The sequence below is a fragment of the Papaver somniferum genome, unplaced genomic scaffold, assembly GCF_003573695.1.
Source record: "Papaver somniferum cultivar HN1 unplaced genomic scaffold, ASM357369v1 unplaced-scaffold_117, whole genome shotgun sequence".
Lineage (NCBI taxonomy): Eukaryota > Viridiplantae > Streptophyta > Magnoliopsida > Ranunculales > Papaveraceae > Papaver > Papaver somniferum.
The window spans coordinates 8,093,395-8,107,458 of record NW_020620714.1 but is presented as its reverse complement, the minus strand read 5'-3'; the positions used below and the strand labels follow the sequence as shown (position 1 = coordinate 8,107,458).

Genomic DNA, 14,064 nt, shown 5'->3' with positions numbered 1-14,064 from the left:
CAACGATAGAAGAATTTTATTGAACCCTAGATGTTGTAACCTCTTCAATTCGAGAAATCAACCCATTATTTGAGTCATTCTTTTCAGGGGAATCGAAAGAATCAATGATCAATTCTTCAGCCAAAAACAACTCTTCAATCTTTGTTTCTTCTGGAACCACAACTTCTTCTGTTGTTGGATCTTCAGATTGAATTTCTTCCTGAATCTGTTGAGATTCTTTAACCCCGTGGATTGACTGTAACTCCTTAATCGCTGATGGTGGTAAGTAAATTTATAACGGTAATTAGAGACTCTAATTTCCTAAGCTGATAATTTCGACTTGGTGAAATACATCGTTAAGCAGCTCACCATGCTTTATCTTTATATCAAGGCAATGGAAATAGGATTCATCTTTCTCCCTAACTAGATACGAAATACTCCCCATGGATTGAAACGGCTCTAGCTACCAATTTTCATGTACCTAAGTACAATGACAAGATTGGGTTGATAAATTAAGGATAAACCTCTCTTGATTCATGAGAATCAAGCCTCTGAGTTCAAAGAACACGGCCTAAGAAGAACAAGTTTCTGATTAATAATTTTCTTAGGGTTTCATTACAAAAACTTGAGAATATATAACTCACTCACTCTCTCAATATCTGACGATCCAGGTGGGCTAATCTTGTAGCGCTCCCTAAGCTAGCAGCTGACTAATCCAAGTGATTAACTAAATAAAGAGCAACTAAGAATCTAAATCATTTATTTAAGCATTAAATTAGGAAATCTTCTACAAAACTTAACCCAAAGCTAGCCCCGCTCAGAAATATATATGTATAAAAACTCCTCTCAAATGATACATATACAATAGTCATTTGGTTTACAAATACAATATGCAATATAATAAACATAATAAAAGTTAATCAACTAACGAAATCAACCTTTGAAGCTTTTGCTGCGCAACTCTGATCTGTCTCTGAAACTGAAAGTGGGAATGGGTGAGTACAGAGTGCCCAGTAGGAATAACATTTAACTTTCAAGTAATCATGGAAAGATTTGGAAAACAATAATGTTTTCCCTAAACATTAAAAAGTGACCAAGTCACTAAAAATAAAAAAATATGTATATGGACAAACATCTTCGTCAAACAATGTATAATATTTAGTGTCAACCAGTTACACACCTAATAGATATTGATATCACCAACCTGACCAGCCGATGATCCATAGTAAGTATAAAAGTTGAATTCATGTATATATAAATGTGAAGGAGAATATCTTATATACTACACGTGAAATTCTTATTTCCCATAACAATTCATAATGACAAACATGACATTACACATCCTTTCCAAAACATGGAAAGATTAACAGAACCAACAGAATTATCATAATGCAATTAAACCAAGCATGGAATGCGCAAACTGACAATGCATGAGTTTATTAAACAAAGACTTTTGTAAAACAAACAACAATGGTTACAAAAGAGTCAAATATACTCCCACATGTTTTGATGACAAGCCACGCCTACGTCAAGATCCACGGTCCACCGGTTCATCCCTTGAATTGATCGTTGTTAATAGATTAACTGTTAATCACACAAGAAGTCTAAGAATCTAGCAGAAAGTACGGCTGCACATGGCGCGGGTTTGGGCGGGTGTTAGCTAAAACCAACCTCGCACCCACAAACTACGGGTTTTTATTTTCATAACCAACCCCGCACCCACAAACAACGGGCGGGTTTTTCGGCTCGCCCACTACGGCTCATGCGGGTTCGGGTTTATACCCGCTAAAACCCACTTCAAGTTACAGTTCAATATTTAGATCTGGTGATATAAACAAAATTTTTGAAAACAGCTTTTACGAAGTTCACATCTAAACTTCACTAAAATTTTGATTCTCTCTTGGTTAAGTCATGTCAGTTAGATTCATCGAGTCGATTTTAAAAATACTTAAGTCTCAATTTCAGGGAAAACTTGAGGAAGCATAGAACAAACTTATCTTTTGATTGATTGTTGTATAGCGAAGAACGACATGAACCCATTTTTGCTAGATCATGAAAAGATAGCTACATGGAGTAAATCCAAATTTTTGTTGCTCGATGTCTTAGAAGAAGAAAGCTCGTGAACGTAAAGCATATGCAGTAGTCAAATTCACCTCGTCACCGTTAAGTTCACTTCGTCAACATTTAGGAGAAAGTTTCACTTCGTAGTAAGAGAACGACGAAGCACCATAAGAAAGCGATAAACTTATAGTTGGTGATATCTACTGGTGTTAGGGTTTCTATAATGGACGATTAGGATTACTTTTATCAATGGTATATATATGGCGGGTTTTTCGGGCGGGTTTGGACGGATATTAGCTAAAACCAACCTCGCACCCATAGACAGCGGGTTTTTATTTTCATAACCAACCCCGCACCCACAACGGGCGGGTTCAGAATAAAAACCCACGGTTTAGCGGGTACGGGCGGGTTTGGATATGATGGGCGGGTCTTGTGCAGCCCTAGCAGAAAGGGTCACACAAGAATCATACAAGTCTTTCTAATGACTCTAAGCCCATTAAGGTTCTACACCTTTCCATTCTCTACCTTTTGCACATCTAAGGTTTACTAATTCATTTTGGTTGGTTCTATAGTCCATTAACTAAGTCTTATGAATATTTACATCTGTGTAGAAGGAACTAAAGACTAACTCGGACCATAAGGGTCCAATACATCAACATGATAACTAGTCCTAACCCTATATTCTCTAAACATGCCCATTAATCGAAGGCCCAATTCATCAGGGTCAACTAACAGTCAAATGGGTCAAGCTAACAGTCAATGGGTCTCTAATAGTCAGCTCCAGTCAAAGGTCAAGTCAAGATCCACTGGTCAAGGTAAAGTCAACTGAGTCGAGTCGGTGTCAACTCGGTCAAGGTAGGGAACTCGGTGAGTTAACTCAGTCCACATGAATGATTTAGGTGAGTTAGATTCACAAGTGACTAAGTCAGCTGACTGGGATGACTAAGGGTAAAACTAGCTAGGCCATAGCACATGCCAAAACTCTAATACATGACAACCCTAGTTGTTCTATCTGCAACCATTACAACAATTCACTTATCAAACAAACTTCATAATTACAATTACAACTTCAAAATCTGCTTACCTGCAAAAGCAGTAACAAGCCTCCCAATGCACAGATTGAACTCAACAGTTCATTTAACCTTCATTTTTACAACACGGGCATACAAATATTTCATTTTGGTTCACTACGCCCACTCTAACTCTATCTCTAAATACAACCAACACCTTTTTAATATCCAACATTCCAAATGCAACTTCACTCTAGATTCACTTCTACAACATCCATCCTATGCTCAAACCCACCACCAGAAATTTCAACCCACTCTACAGCTGCAGCTGAAAACACATTATAACTCTCACTTCATCTTTGTAGTTACAACTCCACCTATAAAGCTTAAACCAACAATCGGCATCGCACCAGCCATTCTAAATCTACAATCCAGTCACTGCTGCGTCTCCTCTCAATCATTACTTCCACTCCATGAACTGCTAGCACATACTCCATGTAACATTCATCCTAATGGTTCAACACTTCTCCATCCGCACTTCCAATTCCAAACACACACGCATCTCATCTCCAAATACAGCTCTTACATCATTAATACCATTCTCATGATCTCTAATTTCAGAGTTGCCACAACTAAAATCAATCTATTACACAAATAACCTTCTCTCTTTCAAACTGGTCTTTCGTGAGTTGCCTCCCATTTTCACTTTTCTGTATTATTTAGTGGATGGATTTCGACAAAAAAGAAACCTCATGGGGACTATATTCTCATGTTTGAATGCTCTAATAAACTTCCTAACACTTTTAAAAATACTTAAACTCTGAAAATCTATTTATAACATTGTGAAACACTTCCAAACACTTGCAATGATTATTCCTTGTTCTCACTCCGAAACCTTGGCGCAAATCAATTGCATTCTTAAGCATCAAATAAGTTTCTGAAACCTTTTCCTTGTACCAATCAAAATGGAAGCTCATCTCTAATTACAAACTCCACCAATCTTCTTGTACACTTGTCAGAGCCATAACCAACATCAACTAATTGAGAAGATTGACCTGGTTTTGTTGGTGGCCACATCAATTTTGCTTCTTGTTTGTATTGTCAAGACATCTGGTAAAATGTGGCCCCATCATGCTAGATGTCCCATTTGTTTGAGAATGGGCTTGAAATTTCATCTTGCAATGATTACATTCTGCTTCCAGTTCCACCTTGTTTTTACATCTAAAGATACCTTTCTTACATAGAACCATATTTAGCCAAACCATAACCAAACAAATGCTTCACACAGAATAATCTAAATATTTGGAGAATATGTTGAATGAATATGAGATATGTAAAGCAGGAAAGCTGAATTATAGAGGCACATTCAGATATTTTTTTTGTATTCTTTAGTGGACGGATTCCAACAACTAAGAAACCTCATATCATCATAGATATTCAGTAACACCAAACCGAAATCATAGCCAAACAATTGAACAAAAAAATCTATAAATTTTGATAAATAATCCATTCCAAAAGCATCAATGTCAGTTTCTAATGATGATAGGGAATCACATCGGATCTGATAGAGTAAATCAATGTTCGATTTAACAAATCAAGTCTTCAAAATTAGGGTAAACACACTTACTTATGAAGCTGTTGATTTCAGTGGTACCTTTAACCTTTGGAATAAATGAGATCAAAGTATCGCCGTTAATCGTTATGAAATGCTATTGTTCTTCTCTTTTTCTCCATCTTTGAATTTCCAGTGGACTGAGTAAGGGAGGCGAAGAAGAAAGAAAATTAGGTTTCTCCTTCTATTTCTCTGCACTTTACAACTTCTGAGAGAGATGGATGGGCTGATAAAAGTCCACCCACTATAGTAAGTTTATGGACTCGGATTTCATGAGTCTTGTTAGTGAATTTATAGGGTGTGATTTGGCCCGAAATCCGGATTCGATCGGAACCAACTCCATTTTAGCGAATGAATGATCAAACCAATCATTATTTTATTTTATTTTTCCGAAAAAGAGGTATTAACCTCGATCATATATTAAGGATTCTCATAACTCTGTTGAGGTAGAGATTAGTGTTTATTACGGTGTTCATATTAAATTGAAAGTTTAAATTGTTCAAAAATATTTTTAGATTTTCATCTTTTCAGTGCTTGTTAAATGTATTCTGGTTACAAAAGGATGAAACGTGGGCTGCCCCTATAATGTCACATTTATTTCTTAGAACAAAACCATTTACTTTAAAGTTTATGCAGGTACTAGGATGAACCTCAAAATTTTCGCTAATAAAGTATCTTTTTTGTCGAGCTCTGGAGTACATTCCTACAAGAAACCTTATAATAGGTTCTGAATCGCTTTGGAAAACAATGTTGAATACACTCCACCGGGTTTCCCATCTGAATGCAGCCCCAGCTTCTTTTTCTTCTAGATCTTTTCTTGTAGTGCAGTCAACATAGCTTCCCTTTCCTTCGTTTTCTTCTACAAAGGTAGTTAAATTTAGACCGATTACCGAGGTTGTAATGGGATTTAACATGGAAATAGCAATGTTACTCTTTATTTCCATATAAGTCAGCAGGTGGTTCTGTTGTGATTATTTCTAGCTCTTCATCAGTTACATGATTATAATAGAGATTTTGTATGATATTGTAGTCTGGGACATATACTTTTTTGTAACTGTTTATGTCTCTCACTATGTCACTTGTTGTTTTTGTATTATTCTGATTTCTTTTTACGAAAGAATAGGTTACATCTTGCTTTCCAAACATTCCAAGTTACTATTCCATAAATTTCAGGCCATCCTATATCACTTAGATAACTATTTTGGTTGTTAAACCAAGTATTCAACCAGTCATGGAAGTCAGTTATTACAATGGTTACATTTTGAAGGTTAAAATTCAAATGCATCCAAACCTGTTTGACAAAGTTACACTGCATAAATAGATGAGTCAAGGTTTCATTACCAGTACCACAAAGAGTCCAAGTAGTGTTTATGTCTGGAAGAATTTCCGCCACTCTCATGCTATTCAAAAGAATAGAATGCGCTGATTTCCAAATGAAAAGTTTGACACAGGTTGGTACTCGCATTCTCCATATGCTTCTCCAATCCTTAGAGTTACTTCATGTTGTGTCAATAAAATCATAGAGGGTTTTCACAGTAAACTTACATGTGTTGTTTAGAGTCCATTGAGTTTCATATTCCCTTGCATTATTTGGAATTTGGATATGTAAATCTCTCTCTTTTGTTTCCCTATCAAAGCAAACTGACAATTTATCATGGTCCCAGGTATTTAGATTTGTTATCAACTGGCTTAAGTTTCCAGTTCTCATTAGAGGTTTCAATAGGGGAGGTTTAATATCTGGTACCCAATAGTCTTCCCAGATGTCAGTACTTTCTCCCGTTTCTAGTTTCCAGAAAACATAGGTTTGAAAATTTATCATGTCAAACCAATCGTTAATAAATTGAACCGGATGTAACTTTTTTTTTCATAAAAGAAGAGGAAGATCCCCTATAACATTGCATATTTATATTTCTTGTCATGATTGGACCTAGATTTGACCAAGATATATTTTCATTGAAGTACTGAGAATTGAAAAAGTTCAAAAGATTTCTTAGGTATTCTCCTTTCCAAGTGTTTTGAAGATTGAAAATATTACAATAAACTGTAGTATTAGCTGCCCATTAAGTTTAATCTAGAAGATAACACAAGTTCTGAAATTTTAAAATTTATGACTTCCACATTGTTCTGAAAGTCATTGCTAATAGAGTATCTGTGATTCCTAGCTTCAACATACATTCCTTTCAGCAGCAGTAGATTAGGCAGAGAATCACTATGGAAAGCCACCTCGTGACCAGTCCATTCTGTTACTCAATGGAAAGCAATCTACGATCCTCTCCCCTCTAATTATTCCCTAGTGTTGCAATTGTAGGTAGCTCCTCCGACTTCAATGTGTAGCCTGCAAAATCTGTGAGAGTTATACCGATGCCAAAACAAGAAATATGATTCATCATAGTTGAGCTATGCTGAATTTATATACAATTTTGGATTCTATAATTCTGTTTTCATCAGTACAAATATTTAGACAATCATCCTTCATAGGATTGTAGTATAGGGATTGGAATATACTATAACCTGGAGTTGTTACTGTAGACAAGTTGTTTATATATTAACTATCTTATTTTCCGTCACCGCACTGTTTTGATTCTCTTATCTGAAAACCCAATCGCATCTGGATGCAACTTTTGATATATAATGGATTTTGGATCTGACTGCGGATGCAGTTTTAAACATTGGTTGAATATTAAATTGGATGCAGATAAGATGAAAATCAGTCCATTCTGGCCTATGATCACCCCTAACTGTATGAGTAATTTAGGGTGAGTTTGGTTTGAATTGAAACGCCTTATTGGCATCCAATTCAATATATGAGAGAGATTTCAAGTTAAGCATCCGCATCCGATCCAGTGTTTAACGGATTTGCATTTAATAAATGCATTAATAGACGGATTGTATGCGGATTACTCAATAATTTTATTTAAAAATCCTATAATTAATAATCACAATAATAACGTAATAAATCATCATTAAAAAGGCCAAAATTTAATATTTACCTGTTTTATCTCGAGCTTACGATTTATGTCCCTAAAAATTCTTAGAAATGATGACGAAGAAATAAGATGAACATATGGTGGATCATATGTAATAATATTCCACATGCATATTTTACGAGTGTTCCATATAGCCAATGTAACGGGTGTGAGTGTTCAACGAATTTTTATATTTAATATCCAAGAAAAATGCATCAGAAAAAAAGAACAACTATAAATTTAACGGATGTTTAATAGATTTCGGTTCCACATCGAATCTTTTAGTGTATCGATCGGATACCCTGTCACCAGAAAACGAATAGGTCGGTTCCACCCACGGATCCGACCACAAATACTCACTCCTAGTTATGTTTTTGCCTTTTTGTTTTGTTTATGTTGATACACGACCCATGTAAGTTTATGAGCTCATGTTTTGTCTAACAAATGAGTCTCGTTAGTCAACGAGGTCAAACACAAGGGAAAGTACATTTTAAATTTTAAAGATGATTTTTTCTTTTCTTCTATCTCGAGTATTGTGCTGATATTTTTTTTTTGAGTAATTTCTTCAGTGTCTCACTCAATTTAGGGTGTCCAGGAACTCACCACCAAGATTTATAGAGGACCCAGTTTCTGTGTGAGACACAGGAAAGTCCTCGATAGATTCTCTTGGTCAACAAATCATTTTTCGTATGTTTTTGTATTCTCCACTCCAGAAATAAACATGATATATGGATATCGCCCTGTTGGAATGAAACTTTGGCAAAGGCAGTAATGGGTACAACATGAAGAAACAACCGGTGTGGATGAATTTGATGAACATATAGATGTGGATGCAGGGGCGGAGTATTTTTTTAATTTACCAGCACCACAACAGTCAGTTAAGATATGAATTTTTTTTTTTTAAAAAAAAACGGATTTTACGAGCACCTTGCCAAACAGTAGACATAAAATTTCCTATATTGTTAACGAAGTCCGTGAAGGGAGCAGTGAAGAAATATATCCTGTGTGCCCCTGGCTGGAGCATAAAATTCACACAGATTTCGTGGACCAACTCAAAAAGGGTAGTGAAAAAAATGGGTGGGGTGCCGTGCTGGGAGGATTTGCCATACCAAAAGTCAGTCCTCCAGTAAATTATGAGGTGGCGTGTAGTAGTTGTGTCAGATTGTAGGGCTAACGTGTCAAACAGATTAAAAAGGCAGAGAGAGAGAGAGATTGGAGATAGGTTTCTCAATCTCAAACTCAAAGAGGCGCCTCATACTCCGTTTCATCCCCTCCCAAAAGTTTTAGATTAGATGCAGAGGAAAAACAGATGAAAAGCACTTCCTAAGATCAGGCCTTTCAATTTCTGTAAGCTTATCAGAGAAATCAGTGTTCGCAACCAGAGAGATGTCTGCTGCTGCTGAGATGGATTGCAATTTCAGGTATCTAGATTGTGATGGTGAATTGTTTAGTCACTGTAATACTGAGATTTGTCTTATGGTTTTATGGTAGTTTTGATTTTGGGGGTTGCATGTGTATTTAACCCTTCCACTGAAGAATACAAAAAATACATGCTGGGTTGAGATTCAGAATGTGACTGTAAAAGTGGAGCAGAGGACGTCGCTTAGGATCCTGAGATCTCGAACCCCTTTTACATACATGAAGTCAAGCAGCCTTCATTTGCTGGGCAAACTCTTTTTTTATGCTTTTTGCATCTGATTTTGATTTTTTGTTTGATATATTTAAATGTTCAAATTGAAGTATAATTATCTAAGTTTATAAATTTATGTTTCAATTTAAAGTTGTAAAAGGGGACTCTAGAATAATGAAATGAATGTGCATTTTTTCTCATGTCTTTCATCTGAGAACCGGGTGTTGTGTATTTGAGGTTTTATTCAATATTTGATCCTAGGATGAACTAGCAATGTTTCCACTTATAGTTTGGTATAAGTGGAAGTTCTGTATAATGCATTTTGAAAGTGGTATATGATGCAGGTCTTCAATTTGTTGTAGTCCCAAACCCATGTATGGTTGTGAAGAAACCATGGGATAAGAACTCACAGAAATACATGCATCGGGCTCATAGAATCAAATAGAAATGTTCAAGTAATGCAATTGAAATCAAATCTTGTCCAATCTCAAAGTTCATTTGAATTCAGCATTTGTTTTTTCAACACAAGTTGGATGAACACAAAGCCAACTGCAAGAAATGATGTAACACAGGGAGGAAACTGAATACCCATGACCCGAAAAGAGTACTCTCAGGGAGGAGAACTGTCTCCAGAAGAGATGAGAGCTTTGATGTTGAAAGCCAGTATCCCGAGGCCTTTGTGCCATTCAAAACTTGAGCCACCAGTCAGTGTAGGAAATAAATAACCCCAAATGATTGAGTGAAGCTTTCAAATTTCCAGTGAGAAACTAAAATCAAGCTTCTTCGACGGAAATGGTTGTCTGCACCAACATCACCCAGTTTGAGGAGGTAACTTAATCCAGATTTTGTTTTGTGAAAGAAAATGACGAATGGACATGGTTTCATGGGCATTTGGTCTCCAAACTACATAGGACACAGAGCAAGGGTAGCAGAATACCTGTTCTGCAGATGTTGACTGTTGTACCGAGCAACTTAACATGCTTTTGCCAAAGAGTAAAGCTAATTCTTGATTAAGCCCAAGTGCTTCCAATTACCAGGAAATGAATCTTGATCACCCAAAAGCTTATCTTTAAGAAGACACAAGCTAACATCCTTCACAAACATAATGCCATCGCTCTGGGAAGACAAACTAACTGAAACTGAATCAATGGAGAAGATGGTGTGTGACTGAATTAATTTACAAAAGTGCATAATGTAGCGCATTCCTGAAAACAGAAATACATAGTCAATAATAAGATTTGAGGTCCAAATATTTATCTAACATCCAGGAAGTGATACAAGTTACAAAACCTTTGATACAGACAGAAATACAATGAGTCTCATAAAAAGTGGTCTTGAAAACAAAAAAAAAAAGTTTGTATAAGAAATACGAGGAAAAAATTCAGAAATTTACAGGTTACAGTTTTTCTATTAGATAACGCATCAAGACTATAAGTTTTAAGTTTTGAATATATATATCAAGATAGGAAGGTTACCCAACCATCATTAACTCTCGAACATGTAAAAAATAAGCAGAGCATTTAAACAGTTACAAAAGTCAGGTGGATCGGACATTAAACAAACTAAATTTATTATAATGGTAATTACTGGACGAGCCATACCTGAAACAGTTTCTCCCCATTATAAATAGTCAACTTTGATCTTCTCAGAAAGCTTCCATTATCACAAACCCACATGCATTCTGATCTAGTAGCGAATACAACCTTCTGCTTCTTGTTTTTTACATTTTGTCTTAACTTTTCATTGTTTCAACTTGCAGCTTAAATCCTTGGAGAGTACCAGCCATGTCTTTCGCTGCACTATCAACTCTGTCACCACAATTTACAGAACAAAACACACCTAGCTAACATCTGTAACGAAAACAACAATTAAAACCATATGTTTAACGAAAACCCCAAAACTTGAAAACCATTGAACCCAAGTTGTGTTAGCAAGAACAGGCTTCAAGTGACAATTTAGCGAAAATGTTCAAGAAATCAAAGCAGGGTTTATCAAATCAGGGTAAGATATCATAGAAAGTATATTCAGAATCAAATAAACTCTAGTGAATCTCCAAAAACTCAAAAAACTATTTGATAAAACAAGTAAGAGAAAAATTACAAAATCACGAATTAAACAAAACCCGCAAAAATTACGGAAATAAAATTATTAAAGAATCACCTGAACGGATTTAGCTTTTAGCATAAGGAGAATCACCACTAGGAACTCTACACAGGGAGAATGATAAAGCAGTAGGTTGTAGAAGAATCACCCTGAACCTTCAACCTCACCAGCATAACTACCACCTCCAACCTGACCAAAATAAGCTTCAGTTATATGACCACAACCAGCAAGGCCAACAGCATTCTCCTTAGGTTCAGCCAAGGAAAGCAATTGAGAGCTTTATGCACAACCAACCATTAGAAGCTGATCTTCGAACATACATTCAATCCAAGCTCCAAAAAGCTTTTCAGCACGAACTCATGGAGAGAAAAGTACCAATTCAAAATGCACATGCATCCAGCTTGGGTAAGTGTAAGCTGTTTATCTTTGTTTTTCAATTCCAGGTTAGGCAGAGCATTTATTTTGTATTCTTTAGTAGATGGTTCTAACATAAAACCATAGCCAAACAACTGCACATAATAATCCATTTCAACATTATCAATACAACCTTCACACATCTCTGATAGAGTAAATCAAGGCGCAATCTATGAAATCAAGTCTTCAAAATGAGGGCCATCGAAATCTTGCAAGCACACTTACATATAGAGCAGTTTAGGTTTCAGAACAGAACTCCTACTGTTTCTTTACACTTTATGACATTTTATTGTTGGTCCTGAGAAGGCCAGTTAAGGGTTCGGGTTTTGTTTGACGAATAACACATGGACAAGTACCTTTTAAGGATAACCCCTGGCATGGGGAGTACCAGCCACGTCTTTCAATGCACTATCAATTCTATCACCACAATTTATCACAGATCAAAATAGCGATCCTGCCTTGCATGGATTCCTTTCGAACATCTATATGAAAACAACAATTAAAACCCTTTATTTGCAAGAAAACCCTTAACCCCTAGTTGTGTTAGCAAGAACATGCTTCAAGTGACAATTCAGCATGTTCAAAAAATCAAAACAGGGTTTATCAAATTATCGTAGAAATTAATCCAGAATCGAATGAACTCTATCAAATCTCCAAAAACTTGAAAAAAAGTATTTGATAAAATTACAAAATAAAGAATCAAACATAACCCACAGAAATTAAAGAATCACCTTAAGACGTTTAGCTTTAGCATACTAGGAGAATCAGCACTGGGAACTCAACAGGGAGAATGATAAATCAGTAGGTTGTAGAAGGTCCTTGCTAAATACATCTACTCCAGCCAATTCCTCAATCACCGTAATTCTCTTGGTGACTCTTTGGAAAAAACGTCCCAATAGCACAATTAACACCAACAAAATCTATCAAATTAATAACCAGCCTGCTGAGTCAAGCGATGGGAACCAATTGCCATTGTCACTGGGAGCATATGGGAATCCCTCCAATCAGAAAGAACCAGAAGGGAGCCAATTGCCATTGTCACTGGGAACATATGGGAATCCCTCCAATCAGAAAGAACCAGAAGGGAGCCAATTGCCATTGTCACCAAGAGCATATGGGAATCCCTCCAACCAGAAAGAACCAGAAGATTGTCAATTCCGACCCCTAATTATATGGAGGAGACGGTGTACTCTAAAAATGACCTTGAGTTGGAGAATTACTGAATTGCATAAACTACAATGATCTCTAGTATACTCCCAGCAACAACTGCACATATGCAGAATTGCCCGATTGCTGCGATAACCTTCGCAGTAGTTAACAAACATCAAATTAAACATGCACCTGGATCCAACTGCTAGGGTAAGTTTTAAAAGTCCATCGCTGGCTAATAAACCCAGATTAAGGAGCCAATTTACTTTTGTATTCTTTAGTGTATGGGTTCTGATAACTAAGAAACCAGCTATTGTAAAACCAGAGCCAAACCAAACCATAACCATAACCAAACAACTGCACAGAATAATCTAACAACGAATAATATGAAAAATCCATTTCAACAGCATCGAACATCAACTTCTAATGAATCACATCTGATCTGATAGGAGTAAATCCAGTTGCAATTTAACAATTCAAAATTAAGGCAATCTAAATCTTGCAAACACAATTACATATAGAGCTGTTGATTTCAGTGATACCTTTTGAGTAAATGATTTTAGAGTATAGCCGTTATAAGATGCCTTCTTCTTCAGCTGGAGTGAGGCGCAGAAAGAAAATTAGGTTTTAGAACATGAACTCTTCCAATTTCTCTACGCATTTTATTGTTGGGATTTGGTCCTGAGATGGATGATGGGCTATATGATACAAGTCCAGTTACGGGCTCGGGTTTTGTTTCACGAATGAGTCTCGTTAGTCAAGTAACTTTTTTTTTGAACTATAATTTTGGGCATACCAAAATCTTCCAAGACATACTGAATGAAGATAAAAAAGGTTGTGAAATAGCAAAATCAGATAACCCCTTAACCCAAAAAATTTTAATGGCAAATCTGTCCTTTACGTATTAGTGTTAATAATCTTGATTAGTGATTAAATATTTTGTTTAGTGATTAAAATAATTTTCAGAATTATAAGAGTTGTTTAGATGAAAAATTTGAGGAAAAAAAAATCAAAGTTTTGGTTTGGTTAAAAAGGAGAGAAAGAGAAGGAGAAAGTGAGAAAATTATAATTCTTGATTCAATGGAGGATGAGGGTCATCATTCATCTAAAAAATCTAGGAAAATACATATCAATTACAAC

At 36.0% G+C, this 14,064-nt stretch overlaps 2 long non-coding RNA genes across 7 annotated transcripts; one reads left to right on the top strand and one right to left on the bottom strand.

Moving 5' to 3' along the window:
* Window positions 1-8,862: 8,862 nt before the first annotated feature.
* Window positions 8,863-9,460, top strand: LOC113330036. The gene is made up of 2 exons (XR_003350083.1): window positions 8,863-9,049; window positions 9,165-9,460. It is a non-coding gene; the product is annotated as an uncharacterized LOC113330036 (long non-coding RNA).
* Window positions 9,461-9,695: 235 nt separating this feature from the next.
* On the bottom strand, window positions 9,696-13,539 carry LOC113330035. 6 transcript variants are annotated; one of them, XR_003350078.1, is made up of 7 exons: window positions 12,507-13,539; window positions 12,132-12,257; window positions 11,656-11,870; window positions 11,419-11,550; window positions 10,860-11,108; window positions 10,196-10,463; window positions 9,696-10,058 (listed from the first exon to the last, which is right to left on the bottom strand). It is a non-coding gene; the product is annotated as an uncharacterized LOC113330035 (long non-coding RNA). The 6 variants fall into 6 exon arrangements; XR_003350080.1 differs by having other exon boundaries at window positions 11,682-11,870; XR_003350077.1 differs by having other exon boundaries at window positions 11,419-11,870.
* Window positions 13,540-14,064: the final 525 nt, after the last annotated feature.